Source organism: Gorilla gorilla, chromosome 15 (assembly GCF_029281585.2).
Source record: "Gorilla gorilla gorilla isolate KB3781 chromosome 15, NHGRI_mGorGor1-v2.1_pri, whole genome shotgun sequence".
Classification (NCBI taxonomy): Eukaryota; Metazoa; Chordata; class Mammalia; order Primates; family Hominidae; genus Gorilla; species Gorilla gorilla.
In genome coordinates, this window is record NC_073239.2 from 113743993 (window position 1) to 113757614 (window position 13622).

Genomic DNA, 13622 nt, shown 5'->3' on the forward strand with positions numbered 1-13622 from the left:
AGTATAGGCATACAACCACACAGATGATATCAAAATGCTAGCCTTATTATAGGTAAAGCTTGATTGGAGAATATGGGTTGACCTGTGGCCAATTGAGCTTCATTAGACTTTGGCTCCAGATCTAAATTTTGGGGCAACTCTGCCGAGGCCAGCCATTCACAGCCAAATGCAAGGAGTCCCTGCCCCACACCTATGAGCCTCCAGAGAGAGATTTGTCCTTCCCGATCTAGTTAGGAAGGCAGGTCTTGGGCCTAACCCAAGCTTTCTTACACCTTGGAGGCAGGGGCAGGCAAGCAGATAAAGAGAGACAGTGAGAGAGTGGGTGGGTCAGGGGAACTCAGCCTCATGTTGGATGCTTTCTCCGTCTTACTAATCTGGCAAGTCACCTCTCTTTACTCAGGAGGAGTGAGTGGGAGAGAGGCTACAATTTCTTTCCAAGAGTACATCCCCTGGGGTGTGGAATCGAACTTTCCTCATGAAAACTGGCCGGTGGGAGCAGAAATTCCACCTCATAATGCCACCGCCCCCTTGTCCTATCACCATAAGTTTGTATCCATCTGCCCCCTTAGAGTGTGGACACTTGAGGACAGCAATCTTTTCTTGTTCATTCCTATCCTGAGAGCCTAGTGCAGTGCTTGGGACACACTAGGTGCTCAGTCTTTATTTGTTGAATGGTAAATGAATAAACATCAGGTTAAACCAACGGAGTTGTCCAAAGGCCCTGCAATATGTCCTGACTCCTCTTAAAGCTGCCTAACAGATTTGCAAAACACCTGAGGCTTATCTCTGTGTTAAGCTGAGACCAATGACAGTGAGGGGAAAGAATGATCAAGTTCACAAATTATCCTTTGGTTTATATTTTAATTCCCAAAGATAAATGGTACTTCAGTTAGATCATGCTTTCTGTCTCTTTTGCAGGTGTTAGCTTATGAAAAACATTGGCTGAGCTCAGCTCCCTGGTGTGAAATGCAAGTCCTGGGAAATTGAAACATACTTGTGTGTGGTAGCCTGGTTTCTTTTATTAATGGCCACTGATGGTCAGCAATCAAGCCACACCTGTGAGAGACAAACAATTGGCTTGTTTGCTTGAAGGGAGTATAATTTACGAACTTGCTGATTATTCATTCTCTCTCTTGAAGTATTAGCTAGAGACATTTGTGCAGAAAAAGAGAGAGAGGAAAATGCCCACTTATCTAATTTTAGTAGGCAGTATAGAGTTATCATGGCTTTGGAGTCAGATAGCCTTGGCTATAAAACCCCACTGTCACTAACTAGCCATAATTACAGCTAAAGATCCTATTTCTCATCTGTTAGGTCGTGGTAATCATTACCTGTCTTTCAGAGTTGATAGTGAAGGTTAAACAACTCAGCATTGTCCGCAGACCTCCCATAATGGGAGTGCAACACAATTCCTTTATTGTTATTATTATTTTCTTGTTAGGAATTCAATGTGGAATTTTTTTCTTTATTTATTATTTAATATTTTTTTCTTTTTAGGAATTCAATGTTTGACATCGTTTCATTCCTGTGCCATTCTGCTATGTTCCTAGGAGTTCTATCCATCTATTTAACATTTAAAAGTAGTTGCATCAACATCTCTCTCTCTCTCTCTCTCTCGATTCATGCTTTGGCCTCTTAGAAGTTTCCTTCTAATCTGAGTGACAGAAGAAGAAAGGACTCCTGATGGGGCTCACAAATAGGTGGCTGCAAGATGCTGGTGCAAGATAGAGATGGAGCACTGAGCCCGGAGCCACAGCCCAGACCTCAGGAGGGGCAGGGGAGCCAGCCTCTGGGGTGCAGGGATTGGCCCAGATCAGAGCCGCGCAGCTCTGCAGCTCTAAGGTCAAGTGTTAGTCCACTAGGGCAGTCATAACAAAATACCAGACAGTGAGTGACTTGAACAAGAGAAGCTTATTTTCTCACAGTTTACTACTGTTCTCACAGTCCAAGATCAAGGTGTTAGTAGAGTTGGTTTCTCCTGAGGCCTCTCACAGTGTGTGGATGGCCGTCTTCTCCTTGTATCTTCAGTCTTCCCTCTGCATGTCTCTGGGTCTAAATTTCCTGTTTGTATAAGGACACCAGTGAGATTGGATGAAGGCCCACCCCAATGACCTCATTTTTAAGTGATCACGTCTTTATAGGCCCTGTCTCCAAATGCAGTCACATTCTGACGTTTTAGGGATTAGGACTGCAGCACAGGAATGAGAGGGGATGGAGTTTAGCCTGTAACACCACAGAACCAGTGCCTGAGGGAGAGAGTCCAGGATACAGGTGAGACCTGATGATCTGAGACGCATCGAATGCATCCCATGTGAGATTCTGTCTCCTCCACTGTCTGGGATTTGGTCTTAGGGCAAGCTACAGAGAGGATCCTTCTCAAAGACACCTTGGCAATGACACTCTTTCTCCCTTCCTTCTTCTCTCTGTTCCTCATTCTAGGAAACATATCCACTGTTACACTGGAAAAAGGTCTTCTGAAACTTCTTCTATGCTCTGGCCTTTCCTCCAAGGCCTTGACATTTGATACTCCAAAGCATACATTTCTGAAACTCTGAAAATCTTCTCTGAAATACATTGCTTCTACCATGAGTTTCAAGATTGTATTTTAAAATTTGGAAGCCAAGAATTGCCATCATCTTTGTTCCCTTTCTTGTGGCACTCTTTGAGGCATGGGGCTGGAAATCCCTTGTTGCTTGAACTAGGAGGAAACCACGAGGCCAGAGAAATTGGTCAGGGAGCAGGGAGGGGGACACGGTAATTCATATAAACAGAGTATAGCCTCTGAACTCTGTCTTCTCGAAAACCCTGGCTCACTAAGATTTCTGTGACACCTCAACTGCTGGGACAGCTACTAGTGTGCCAGTCACTTGACATTTATCTTGATAATCAGATTACAGATTTCTGAGGATCAGGGACATGTACCCATCTTTGCTGTGCAATCCCGTATTCCCTTTGACATAGAGGAAGTACATAATCATTGATATCATACAGCTGCATTCAAATCCTGACTCTGCCTCTTTTTAGCTATTTGCTTAGGCAACTTTGAGCAAGTTGCCTAAGTTCTCCAAGGCTTAATTTCCTCACCTGTCAAATGTGCTAATAATGATACCTACTTCTGGGAAGAGCTGCTGGGAAGACCGAATGAGATACAAGTTATAAAGTACTTGGGACCATGCTTGGCACATGTAACTGCCAAAAGATGTTAGTCATTATTATTTAAAATATTTGTAGTTAGATTAATTGATAGGGTGTGGGTTTAGCTACAGCACGGTGGTGGCAATGGTGATGACGTGGGGAAAAAAGGAAAAACGCATTTTCCATGCAGTAACTATATTTGGCAACAAGTCTTTCCAATTCTCTGTAATAAAAGGATTTTGTTTTGCTCAGAGCCCCCTTTGAGTCTCATAATAATGCTTATATATAGTGCCTTTTGTCCCAGAATCTTGGAGCAGCCCTGAAATCAAAACACGACAAGAGTTGGATGGTTGCAAAAATAAAAGCAACAATTTGCTTTTGTTTTTGACACAACTCTCCTTCCTTTCCCAGTTTGCAAGTTGGCGACTGGATATGAACATGTATGTATATTTGACTTGAGTCTATGTCTAGCCACGGACAATAAATGGTAACAGCTGCTTGCAGCTTGGCTCTGGGACATGGAGTGATGTGAGAGGCAGACCGCATGATGTTCAGAAGGAGAGCAATAAGAGAAGGATGAGCAGAAGGAGTAGGGAAAGCCTTTACTGAGTGCCTACTAGTGCCAAGAATTGTATAGAGGCTAACTCATTTAATCCCAACAGCCACTGTCATTTATAGATGAGAAGGAGACTCAGCAAGATTAATAATTTATACAAGGTCACACAGCAATTAAGTGGTAGAGGAAGGTTTCAGATTCAGGCCTCTCTCAATCATGAAACCCATGTCCTATTGCATTTACACATTGCTTCTCTCTTTCTCTAACAGTATTTGTCTTCACTTTCAAAGAGCGTAAAGTGAAAGAAAGGAGGAAGTCCACACCCTTGGGTTTGGGGGCATCGGATCCAGTGTGCAATGTGAGAAGTAAAATGAAGAGGAGAAATGATCTGGAGAGACTTTCTGATGAAGCAAACACCAGGTATCCTAGAATTTCAGCAAATCTAAGACTCCATCAAGTGTTAGATGCCCCATTATTTTATGTATTATTAATAAAGAAAAAAACATTGCCAATTATAATTGGCATTGATTGAAAGATACATCCAGATTTCAGAGGTATTCAAGTATGAAAAGCATGCATCTTATAATTGATGATAGATCGCGTTTATTGGTGTCTCTTTTCTCTTCTGTATTAGTCAATGTTTAACACAGGACACAGTTAACTGTGTCCTGTTAACCTGTTAACCTGCTAGATGTTTAAAGCACAAAGGGATTTAATATAGGGATTAAAAAGCACTAGCTCAAGCATTGCAGAACTGCCTTGTCAGGGGAGCCACCAGCTCTGCAACAATCTAAAGGGGAAGAATGAGGAGGCTGCCACTGGGGCTAGAGAGTTTGAGAACTCTGCAAGAGCGTTAGCCAACTGTACAGTTGGAGGGAACATAGCCCGTAAGACTTCCCTCACTTCTGAAATTAATTGCAAAATCTGAGGGGCTCCCTAAACGTTTTTCAATTTGGATAATTTGCTAGAAAGATTCCTAGAACTCATTAAAAGCTGTAATACTCATGGGTATGGCTTATTACAGGGAAAGGTTACAGGTTAAAATCAGCCAAGAGAAGAAGCAGAGGCTAGAGAGGGTTCCAAATTCACAGTTGCGTGATCTTCTTTTCATGGAGTTAGGATGGTGTTTCTTCCCAGTATCACTTTGTGAAAATACACATGGAGTGCTGTGGACCAGGGAGGCACATCCAAGCCTTGGTGTCCAGAGTTTTTACTAGGACTCTGTCACGAAGGTATGGTTGTCCATATGGCTGATCTCAGTCTCTGGTCCCTATGGACCACACTGATACAGTGTGACCCAAAGCACTCACCCTAAATTGCATTGCTGGTGTTTCTGGCATGAGCAACCAGCATCCTAAGACCATCTGATATGACCAGCCCCCACCCTACATTATATTTAGACTATCTGGTGACCCAAGGCCCCCAGGCAAACAAAGACACTTCTATCGAGCATGATATTCCAAGGGCTTCCAATTGTGGAGAATGAAGGCCAGACCTCTCTTTGGGCAAGTTCTATATCTTTACTACATAAACTCACAACTATATCAGGAAGCTGATACTGTTACCAACCCAATAGATGAGTGTCTTCTGACAGTCATGACATTAGGGAAAAGGCAGTGGAACACGGCTGTGGAAAAATCCCAAGACAACACCATGACCATGTTGCCACCTCACCCTGCCCTCCAAATCTTCTTTGAGGACTTTAACTGGTGGAACTTTTTGCATCTAGAGCCCTAAGTACTAGGGTTTCTGGGAAGCGCAATTTTTAGTTTTGCAGCCTGTGCAGTAGGAAGGTACAGAAGAAGGCAGTAGAAATGGATGCCAAGTGTCGACAGATCATATCAAGCACATCTCCCAACAGGAAGGCAGAAAGCAACCCACCTGCAGGCAGCTTACATCATCCTCAGCTCAGAGAATTTCACCAGGGCACTGGGAAACAATTCAGTCATTGTGGGAGGCCCACACATTAAATTTCCCTCTGTTATTAATCCCTCAGGATTTCAGGAAGATAAAATAGCCATGGCATTTTGAAAACCAGCTCAGAAGATATAAGCATATGAAATGGTGAGTGTTTGGTGAACCGCACGGTAGAGTGGTTAAGCATCTTCTGAGTCAGTCGAAACTTTGGCTTAAGGCCCAACTGCATCATTTACTAGCTGTGTGACCTTCAGCAAGTGACTTACCTTATCTGAGCTCCAATATCCTTATCTCTATACTGGGGGTAAAGTTACCAACCTCCTAAAATATTGTGAAGATTTCTGGAAATGGTGTTCATAATGTATTAGTGCAGTTCTTGGCAAATGCTTCAAACTCAATAAATGGAAGCTGCCAACGTCAGTGTCATCATCATCATCGTTACCATCATCACCACCACTGATGTCATTATCAGGAGGAAGAAAAGAAGAAGGAAACATTTTCCAGGCTTTTAAAACTTGTTTCATCCACTTCTGACCTCAGAATAATTACAATAATCTATTATTGTGTTATAATATCTAAAAGAACCTATCTCTACCATTGTGGGAGGAACCATATTAGTTCAGCAGAGTAACTGGGTTCATGCTGCCTTCTCTACCTTCTCAGGCTTCTCTGTGAGGCTTGGTAGAACAATTTACTCTTCTTCCTGCATTCTTACTGTGTGGAGTCTGTGTGCCTTCAGTTAGCCCTTGCCTCATTACCCTTTCCTCTGTCAACAGCTGTGACTGATACCAGGATGGATTTGAAGTGAGGCAGCTCTACGGGCCACTAGCAGTGTGACCTTGAGCAAATCAGTTCATTTCACTGGGGCTTTGTCTCTTCATCTGGACACTAGGGTCGTATCACCCACCTCACAAGGTTACATGAGATGGTTTTCCCAGCATGTGATAGGTTCTCATAAACATCATAGTTACTAGAATTAGTGGACGTATCTGGTTTTCCCACTGTATTGTAAACGTGTTAAGGACTGTATTAGTCTGCGCTCATGCTGCTAATAAAGTCATACCTGAGACTGGGTAATTGATAAAGGAAGGAGGTTTAATTGACTCACAGTTCAGAATGGCTGCGGAGGCCTCAGGAAACTTACAGTCATGGCAGAAGGGGAAGCAAACACGTCCTTCACAGAGCGGCATCAAGGAGAAGTATGAGTGAGGTGGGGGAAAGCCCCTTATAAAACGATCAGATCTCAGGAGAACTCACTCCTACCCATCACACGTGGGGATTATGGGAACTATAATTCAAGATGAGATTTGGGTGGGGATGCAGCCAATCCATATCAGACACTCTGCCTGACACATGGTAGATCCTCAAAAGTCCTTGCTAAAAGGGAAATAAGGGTTCTGGGCACTTGGGATGAGATAAAGCATCAAGAGCAGGTGGGGGAGTACAAACCAGGGTCAGGGTACTCAGAAGACCCTGATCACATTCTGCCCCTCACTCCTCTCTCCTTTCCTTTCTCCCAGGAAGTAATATTTTCTTGGGCTTTTCTTAGGCCACTTACACTGAGTAAGGACACCCTAGTGACTTTGTTCTCGATAGATCAAAGCCCTTCTCAAACATTACCTCATCTGCCTCCCATCAGCCTGGGGTGGCAGAGAGCCGGTTGGCCCAGAATGATTGCTCCTATTCTACAGATGAAAACAACAAGGACAAGGATGCATAAACTGACTCACGGGTTGAATCAGTGCCTCCTGGGCAGCCCGCCAGGATGGTGTTGCTTCCTAATGACTATGGCGTTTGTTTGAAGTTTATAGATTGAGTTTCTGCCACAGTGGAGCCAACACCAACCTCCTCACACTTTCCCAAAGTGCCTGGATTATTTTTATTTTTCTATACCTTTGTGTTAGGGCTCCCAGAGATGAAAAAAAAAAGGAACTCTGGGGTCTGACTATGCAGCAAATCAATACAGATCCCATGTATAAATTTTTAGTTGGTTTGCCTTTACTGGGAAGCTAGAAAATTTTTATTCACTAGGTCACCCTGCTTCATCCATGATGACCCCTTAACCAGGAATCTCAGTACTAGGCTATGATAGCATTCTGTACAAGTCTCCACCACTGTGCTAAAATTATTTCTTTGTAAGAATTGTCCTCATGTATTGAGGCTGGGCATAAAGGGGCAGTAAAAAGAACATTTGGAAGTAGATTCAGGGGACCAAGAATCATTGTCTAAATTCTTTGAGATTTTTTCCCCTCTAAGAATTGGGGAAATAATATGTGTGAAAAATCACAGTGCCTGACAAATAGTAGGGCCTCCTTAAGCATTAAACCAGGATCCCTGGAATTTGGCTCAATCCCTGGCTCACAGTAAGTGCTCTGTAAACATTTGTTTGGACCATATAGATATTTTGAATATATGGCAGGATTACTTTTAGGAACCTTTCCTGCCTAGTACAATTCTTAATTTCTTCTTTTTTTTTTTTTTTTTTTTTTTTTTTTTGAGACGGAGTCTCACTCTGTCGCCAGGCTGGAGTGCAGTGGTGCGATCTCGGCTCACTGCAACCTCCGCCTCCCGGGTTCAAGCGATTCTCCCGCCTCAGCCTCCTGAGTAGCTGGGATTACAGGTGCCTCACCACACTCAGCTGATTTTTTGTATCTTTAATAGAGACAGGGTTTCACTATGTTGGCCAAGCTGATCTCAAACTCCTAACCTCGTGATCCGCCAGCCTCGGCCTCCCAAAGTGCTGGGATTATAGGCGTGAGCCATCAATTCTTAATTTCTAAAGCCCACCAACAGCAAGTCCTCACTGGTCAATCTTATGTATGACCCTGATCTTGACACTAAGCTATCAACTCATAAAAATGTGTCAAGGGTCTCCTAGCTTCGAGAGTTGTATCCCCATCTATAGCATTTCAGACGTGTTGTCTCTGTGACAGCAGCTTGGACTGGTGTCCTGCCATGCTCTGCACTGGGAAGACATCTCAGCATGTGTGGATGATGTTGTAGGTGCCGGCAACTGCCTTGGAACAGGGCTGCACGTAAGGAGTGTTTAACAGTGAGCCATCAGACCAAGGGTGCCAGGGCCAAGAGCTCCAGAATAAATACATTCCATTCTTACCTTACACTGTTGCTGATTTAATTGTGCTTTAAAGTCAGTCAATTGTCAACCCAGTGTGGAAACAGGGACGTTTCTTCACATGTGTATTGTGAGGTTAGGGGAACATGGTCACACTATGACAGATAAGTCCTGTTCCAAGTTTTCTTAACATATGTGTGTATTTGTGTGGGTGTGGGTGTGGGTGTGTGTGTCTCTCTCTCAGTGGATTCTGGCCACAGAGTCTTGCTGGGGGATTCCACACCCATGAGATGTGTGAATCTTGAGACTTTTTTGCTGACAAATTTTATCGAGTGCTCACCTTGCCCATGCTCTGTTAGGGTCTCAACAGGAAGCAGATGACATAATTCGAAATAGGATAATTTGAGGAAGGTTATTTGCAATGAGACTATTTATAATGGTGTTGGGGGTAGGAACCACGAGGGAGGAAGCAGTAACTTGTGGGTCAGCAGCAGCCGTGATGTCATCACTTCCAGACCTGAGGCACAAAGGGAAGGGCTACTACCGCAAACTGGAGGGAGGGCCAGGGAGCAGTGACCTTCAGCTGAGGGACCTGCCAACTGGAGGTGACCTTGCCAGTCAGGATCCAGGGGCTTAACCTACTCTAACCAACCTTTCTTTTTCCTCCAATCTTCTGTGGGGTTCTCCACTGGGCACGCCCCAAAGCCAGGGGGCACAGGGAGCGTGAAGTAATTTGTAGAGGTCAGCTTCCTGGGGCAGAGGGCAGGCAGGAGAAGTATTTGGAGCAGATGAGGGTATCTGGAGGGGAAAATGTAAGACATCAGGCACTATATTGCCCTGTCTAATGGACAGAGTGATTCCAGGTTTTGTAGGGACTGAAGCTCACATAATTTTGGGGGATCTACTTTAAGAAAAATCAGCTGGGTGTGGTGGCTCATGCCTGTAATTCTAGCACTTTGGGAGGCTGAGGCGGGGTGGATTGCTTGAGCTCAGGAGTTCAAGACCAGCCTGGGCAACATGGTCAAACCCTGTCTCTACAAAAAATACAAAAATTAGCCAGGAGTGGTGGCCTGTGCCTGTAATCCCAGCTACTCGGGGGGTTGAGGTGGGAGGATTGCTTGAGCCCAGGAGGTCGTGGCTGCAGTGAACCGAGATCGCGCCAATGCATTGCAGCCTGGGTGACAAAGTGAGACTATATCTTTAAAAAAAAGAAAAAGAAAAGTAAAATCGACAAATAAACCCCCAAAGCTATGTAAACTCATTGAGGGACCTGCACAAGTGAGGTCCTGAAGCTTATGCTTCATTGGCTTCATTGTTAATCTCCCTCTGCCGGTGACTTCAGTGATTTTGACCTAGAACAATGACCTAGTGCCCAATAAGCTCTCAGTCTCACGGGTGATGGAGACTTAGCTGATTATAATAAACACAATGCAGCCGGGCGCGGTGGCTCACGCCTGTAATCCCAGCACTTTGCGAGGCCAAGGCGGGCGGATCACAAGGTCAGGAGATCGAGACCATCCTGGCTAACACGGTGAAACCCCGTCTCTACTAAAAACAGAAAAAAATTAGCTGGGCGTGATGGCGAGCGCCTGTAGTCCCAGCTACTCGGGAGGCTGAGGCAGGAGAATGGCGTGAACCCGGGAGGCGGAGCTTGCAGTGAGCCGAGACTGTGCCACTGTACTCCAGCCTGGGCGACAGAGTGAGACTCCGTCTCAAAAAAATAAATAAATAAAAATAATAAACACAATGCAAACTGTGGCATACGTTGATAACAGATGAAACACTATAGATGATTAGGTAGACATTGAGATATGCTTTGAAATAGGCTTCGAAAAACAGGTAGGATTTAGACACATATCAATGAGTGGGCAGAATAATACTAACACTATCTGCTATTTATTGAGCACCAACTAAGTTTAAAGTACTGCCTATAGATTATTTCATTTAATCCTAACAGAAACAGGAAACCTATTTTACACCCAACTCTCTGCCAATACACTTAATAAATCAAGCTACTACGAACAAGGCTGTAAACCATATTTCCTAGAAGACTAGGGAGCAGAAGGACGGGGATCTCCCTTTGCCGCTAAGAGACTCCAACTCCCAGGATGCCTCGGGAGCGCTGGACCACAGCTCCCGGCATTCCCGGTGAGGCGCGGGGCTAGCGTAGCCTCCGCCCCGCGCCCCGAGTTACCACTCGTCCCGCCCCTCCTCGTCGCCTCCGAGCCAATGGGAAATCTCCATACTGCAGGGTGCGAAGGGGCCGGCGCCGCTGCCGAGTTGCGAGTCGGCGAAAGCGGCGGGAAGTTCGTACTGGGCAGAAGGCGACGGGTCTGCGGCTTAGGGTAGGGAGGCCGCAGGCGACACGGCTCGAGGACTCGCGCGCCGAGCCGGGGGCACGGAGGCGGGCGGCCGGGGCTGGGGCCGGCACTGGGCCTTCCGGGCGGCCTGTGGGTCCACCGGGGTGCGGGAGTCGCTGTCAGCCTCGGCCGCCCCGCGGGACCGGGCTCCGCCGCGTGGCTTCCGCCTGCACGGGCGTCCGCTCCTTCCTTGTCTCGTTCAGGCCCCGCAGGCGCCCCCTGGGATGCCTGGACTGGCCAGGCCGGCCCCCATCTGAGCTCCACGTTCTGGACGCGCGTGGTGTCGCGGCCGAGCTCGCAAACGCCGCCTCGGGCCTCACCGGGAAGCCGGTTCTGTCAGGCGGGGCTCCGGGTGAACAGCGCAGGCGAGGCCCCTGCCCCGCGGAGCTCACTCTGTAGAAGGGAAACAACACACGCAGCTGCGATGTTTTGCGGATACGGAAATGCTTTCTTAGAAACGGGACAGGCAATTGCGGGCTAGAGGGATGGGGGCGAGGCTCTTTAGGTTAGGTGATCCGGGAGGACATCTCAGAGGATGTGACCTTTGACTTGAGACCTGAGAGGGGAGGCCGACCCCTGAGGATAGCAGCCAGGCCTGGGGACCGCGAGGCCGCCCGTTATTTCCCTGTCACGTCGCGGGGAGGCCCCATGATCTTGTACTTGAGGGTCTGTCTGGTGCAAGGCAGTTAGAGCCGCTTGTGTGTTTTGCAAGGGACTTTCATACCCGTTTGACAGTTTCTCCTCATTCTGTCCTTACGTGGCAGGGTGGCATCCTTTACTGTTGCAGCTCCATTCAGGGGCAACGCATAGTTTTTCCTACCACCGAAATAGTATTGTGGTTCTCGTCTCAAAACTCTTAGGTGGTAGAATTAAATTCGACAGACAGCAGCAGAGTCAGACACTATAGGTTCCTGTTGAGGCCACCCATTTTTCTGATGTCCTTTCTTTCAAGTCACTTGTTTTTGTTTTCCTTTGTATAGACTCTTCCCTTCCCTTTCCTGTGTCCCTTTCTTGGAACAACTTGGAAATACAGTTTGCTATTGGGAGGATGTTGGTTTTAGGGAACTGTTGAAGAACTTCATTAATTATTGTGTGTGTGTTTTTCTTTTCTTCTTCTTTTTTTTTTTTAAACTGGAATTGCCCATCTGTTGAGACTGAAATTCAAAAGAGTAAAAAAAAGTAGGGCAGCATTTATTTTCAAGAGTTGACAATAAAGGCACCTTTCTTTATGACATGCTGAGCATGATACTTTGGGGGAGAATTTAGAATTTTGAAGCATTTTCGAAGGAAGCAAGGGTTCTTTATATAGTCGTTTTATGTAGGTTACGTTTATGTTCTTCAAAATGGCATGTAGTGATTGGAATTAAATTTCTGGGTAGATAAGATTATGTTCATCTGTTACCTATAGAAGGGAATGTAACTTAAGTAGTCGCTTAATAATAGCTTTCTCTGTTGATGCTACCACAGATGGTATTCTCTACATCTCAACATTGCTGATCGGATTCTGTGTTAATACAGTAACACAACTTGAATTTAATAACAATAAACTTGTGTTAGGCGTTACTGTCAATTTAGTTCTGGTATCCAGTACAACTACCAGTTTTATAGTGCAATGTCTTCTTGTTATGTTCAGTGCTGCAAAAATTATGAGAGGATATTTGTTAAACAAATGAGATAATGGAGTAATGTGTTAAGCATAGAGCCTGGCATATAGTAAGTTAGTAAGTGCCCAGGAAATGGTTATATGGAAAGCTTATGCTAAGTTTTATTCCAGTATGCAAGTGTATATTTTAAAAATAACAGTAATGCATTCAAAATGTTGACAGACCCTAAAATTAAATTTCTTAAAGGAAATAGGCCAGCTTTTTTTTTTAACTTTGAGAACTAATGTGAAATAATAATAAATATATAAGTGAAATGTCCCAGATGTCTAGAAATGAAAAAACAAGATTTTAATTTTGACAGCTATATTTTTTTTTCTTAAAAGCATCCCTAATAAGATATAATGTACTATGATTAGGATTATGATTTGAAAAATAAAACTTTAAAAATATTTTTGATTTGAAAAATAAAACTTATTTGGAAATGAAGCGAAGCTTTAAGATTTACCTTATATCAAATGAAGGATGTCTCCTGAATTTATGCAAATGTGCAAATGCTTATATCTCCATAGATCAGGCAGTGAGCCTAATGGGAATTAAATGCTGCCTCTTTGTGCGTGTGAGTGAGGCTTTCATGAAAATTGCTCTTGATGGGTTCTGAGAATGGATTGGTAGCTGAATAGGACTGGAGAATATTTTTCAGACTGGTAGGATATTTTACATGCTTGCCAGGGTTATTTTTCGGAGTAAGGAGAAATGGACTCATTTATTCAGCAGAGATCACGTGCCCCCTATTTACAAGGAATTGTGCTAGGTGCAAAGTCTATTGCTATTGTAGTGTTTTGCTGAAGCAAGTTTTCTTTGTTTTAAATTAGTGTACGTCTTTTTTTTTTTTTTTTTTTTAACTTTATCTAGCATCCAGCACAGAATAATCCAATAAATGTGTAGGGCGCATTTGAAAAACTGCACTATTAATGTTA

At 44.6% G+C, this 13622-nt stretch overlaps 1 protein-coding gene and 1 long non-coding RNA gene across 4 annotated transcripts in view; both read left to right on the plus strand.

Moving 5' to 3' along the window:
* The window catches only part of LOC134757198 (uncharacterized), a 49169-nt gene extending 42487 nt beyond the window's left edge, over positions 1 to 6682 (plus strand). Inside the window, exons 4-5 of the long non-coding RNA XR_010130894.1 lie at positions 3961 to 4111; positions 5688 to 6682. This is a non-coding gene — a long non-coding RNA (uncharacterized lncRNA). The remainder of the gene's footprint in view (positions 1 to 3960; positions 4112 to 5687) is intronic.
* A 4191-nt stretch (positions 6683 to 10873) lies between these two features.
* Positions 10874 to 13622, plus strand: part of VRK1 (VRK serine/threonine kinase 1) — an 84320-nt gene continuing 81571 nt past the window's right edge. Inside the window, exon 1 of one of the 3 annotated variants that reach the window (XM_004055669.5) lies at positions 10874 to 11026. The gene's annotated coding sequence lies outside the window, so the exon portion shown is untranslated. The remainder of the gene's footprint in view (positions 11027 to 13622) is intronic. The other 2 variants (XM_019010197.3, XM_063698174.1) reach the window with 2 other exon arrangements.